Source organism: Dendroctonus ponderosae, unplaced genomic scaffold, assembly GCF_020466585.1.
Source record: "Dendroctonus ponderosae isolate FM_Combo_2020 unplaced genomic scaffold, Dpon_F_20191213v2 Dpon_F_20191213_7, whole genome shotgun sequence".
In the NCBI taxonomy this organism is placed as follows: domain Eukaryota; kingdom Metazoa; phylum Arthropoda; class Insecta; order Coleoptera; family Curculionidae; genus Dendroctonus; species Dendroctonus ponderosae.
Genome location: NW_026018916.1, coordinates 11,356,170 through 11,359,485, shown reverse-complemented (window position 1 = coordinate 11,359,485; position 3,316 = coordinate 11,356,170). Strand labels below are relative to the sequence as shown.

Sequence of the window (3,316 nt, the reverse complement as noted above, 5' to 3'; positions counted from 1 at the left end):
GATGGTTCTAATGAGACATAATGAATTGTATTTTAAACTGTTATCATAACCATAGTGATTAAAAGTTCTTTATTCACTTCTTTTAGATCCAAATTTATTGAATTTTATTATTAATTTCATCTACAGGGTGATTCAAAATTGGCGTCATTCCTCTGAAGGTGTTGTCTGTCGCTGTTATAGGAGTACAGAAGAAATAATAAAAGAAATTAATTGTTATTAAAAACTATATCAGAAATACAGCAGCAATGTTTTCCAAGGTAACCTGCCTAATTAACATTGCACAAATACCTGTTGCTTCGTAATTATTAAAAACTCCGGTAACCATGCAATTATACAGAGTGACAATAAGATAGACAAGGATAAACGGTCAATTCAACAAGATTCGTTGACTGCGCAACGTACTTTCGACATGTCAACCTGTTCTCATAACCTCGAATTCTGTTGGGTTTGGTGTTTACACAAATAATCCATACAACACCAAACATTTGAATGGTTAACTGCAAACAAGCTAGTGCCTGTGTAATCTCCTTATTACCCTTATCAAGCAGCTTCTCGTATTCAGTTAATTAACTCGTTAATTGCTGTGTGTATCGTACAAACGTGGTAGGAATGTAGCCCTTCCTCGGTATTTATGTGGTATGTACCGTATGGGTTGGCTTCTGCTATGTCACTGTAGCATTGCCCCTGAACTAAGCGCATATCCGCAAATTCGTGAAAGGAAATTCAAAGTAAGTTACAGGTTGACAAATTATTGTTTTTATTGACAAGGGTTATCCACCTGTAACTATCTGCTAATGACAGCAAACATCATTGTCGTTGTGATTTTTCATCAAAAAATTGTAGAAGAGAACTTTTTTGATATCAAAAATTTTCGTAATTTGAAGCAAAGATCGTAATTTTTCTTCTTGAATTCTTAAGTATTCCAATAAGCTACCAATTAAACATGGAACAATTTCTAAATAATGCTTAATAACAAAGTTGAAATTTGATCTTCAACTGTTAATATCTTGGAAAAAAAGTTTTTCAATATTTTTCTGGTACTCCCCAAGTGAGCCTCTATCACCCTTTAAAAGGAATGACGCCAATATTGAATCACCCTGTATAGAATGAGCGAAGGAAAAATTGAACATCCGTAAATAAGCAACCGCAGATCTAACGTGACAACATGGCCCAGACACAGCCCTTATCCGTCGCGCCCTAAGAGCGCGCCGACGCAGCCTCCCTTTGGGCATCGCCGTCGCGGCGCCGACACGAACCGCTCCCATTTCGCCTTCGCGCGTCGAGCTGCTCGCCGCCCTTCGTACCGATACCGCGAAAGAGCGACCACGATGCGCCGGGCAGGGGCGGGGCGACGGCTGGTCGCCCTCGCCTGACAATCCGCGAGTGCCGCCCCAAAACGGGAATTTGGACGGTAATTATCCATTTTTTCATTCAGGTTGCTGTTGTTGTTGTTGTTGTTTGCTGCCTATATCAGTGCTGTGTCTTAACGAACATCTAGACGCCAAAGAACGCATCGGCCTTGTTTACGTAAAGGGTGGCTTTTCAACTATTTTAAGGTGCTTTCCTGCACACCACCCGCGACACTTGTAAGCTCTTTCCAGCATTAGTTCTATACGCCCTTTTCTTAAACAAAGGCGAACAGTTGCTTTTGCTTGCTTTTCTAGTGGCATGCTATTGACATTCCACGTAAGTACATGTGGGGTTGAGTGCAAACAGCAGGAACTCTATTAATCTAAATGCTTACGGAGAAGCTAAGAAACGGCATTAAGTAGCGGGTGATTAACCGAAAAAGTCAATACATTTCAAAGGCTTTGCGTCTCCAAGCAGGATATCTACCATACATCAACAGCCAAACAATTTTTCAAATATATTATTTAAACAATGGTGTGGGTCATACACTGCAAGGTTATGAACGAATATCGCAGAAGTGAAGAAACAAGTGTCGGAAAATAGCTGCGAGGTGAAAAGTAAACAAAGACCAAGCATTATCCTGCTGACACACCTTAACGCCAATAAGATATATTAGTGTCTGTTGTCAAGATCACATTTTCCAAATTGATCGAAAGCATGTTCTATCAGCATTATCTTTTAGGCTCATTCAGGCATAATCGTCGTACATAACTGTACGGTTTCAATTAATTAAAATCATAAATAATAGGCATTATCTATAAACGCCAGTTCATTCAATTCATCCTATATAGAAGCCGAAATTTCATATTTGCTATATGGCAATTAAGCACGATTTGTAATTAGTAATTGTTTAAATCTGACTTTAATTCGATCATAATTTTGGGCTGAATGTTTTTCTGCTGATGCCAGCTTTAATACAAATTTTCGGTTTTTCATCCAAGATCGAGTGTGTGCCTCACCCAAGATCGAGCCATTGTTCTTGCGCTGATATATAAATATTTCATTAAACAGCAAATAATAGTTGAGTTAAATTTCATTTTGAGGTCCTAATTTTGGAGGAACGTTAGCACGATAGAAAATCAGTATGATATAATGAAATTAAAGCTAGTAAATATAAAAGAAAAGAAGCATGAAGTCTGCAAAATAAGTGAGTTGACACCAATAAATTAAGTGTGCGAAAATAATTTTTATTTCAAATGATCAAGTAATTCATTCACTCATTATACAGGGTTATTCACGCTATACGGCAGGGACGTTTGCGGCTAGCCCGTTTCTTTTTTGCAAAGTATTATTTGATGAATCCACAGACGCTTATCGGGTGCACATTTTAAAAATATTTTTGTAATGTACAGAGGTGCCCAGAACGACTATTTGACGTATTTTGTAAAAAGGCGAAAACTTAGCTATTAACATCCTAATACCATTCGATAGGTAATTAAAAATTGCATTTCCTGGTAAGTTAAAAAATATGGGGTTGTATTTAAATTAGTCAAGTTAGAGCCACTTAAAGTTCTTATTTGATTAGTTTAAATTTGTTGACACCCTGTATAACATGGTAAGTTTATTATCACTGGGATATAAAATATTATATCTTGTTACACTTCACTATAAATTACGCTTACATAACTTAAATATTTTTTTACAAACTTCTTTTTGGGTATTTCGCCTCAAAAATTTTTGTTTTGAAAAAAGACAGAATTTCCTCACGTCTTTTATTATAGATTGATAAATAGTGCTTATATTTCACAATAAGAACGAATTATTTATCAAAAAGTAATCAAGAACTATCACCTAAAGGGTATCCTGCGACGCACTTAGGCTCAAGCTGTAAGAGAAAATTCCAATTAGTAGAGAAATTAATTTGAAAAATTACCTTGACGTTTCGATAGCTATTTTCTGCTATCGT

General features: G+C 36.6%; 1 protein-coding gene across 1 annotated transcript in view; it reads left to right on the top strand.

The window, feature by feature from the left end:
• Positions 1 to 1,281: 1,281 nt before the first annotated feature.
• The window catches only part of LOC109543124 (CUB domain-containing protein 2-like), a 90,798-nt gene continuing 88,763 nt past the window's right edge, over positions 1,282 to 3,316 (top strand). The window contains exon 1 of the mRNA XM_048668291.1: positions 1,282 to 1,411. The gene's annotated coding sequence lies outside the window, so the exon portion shown is untranslated. The remainder of the gene's footprint in view (positions 1,412 to 3,316) is intronic.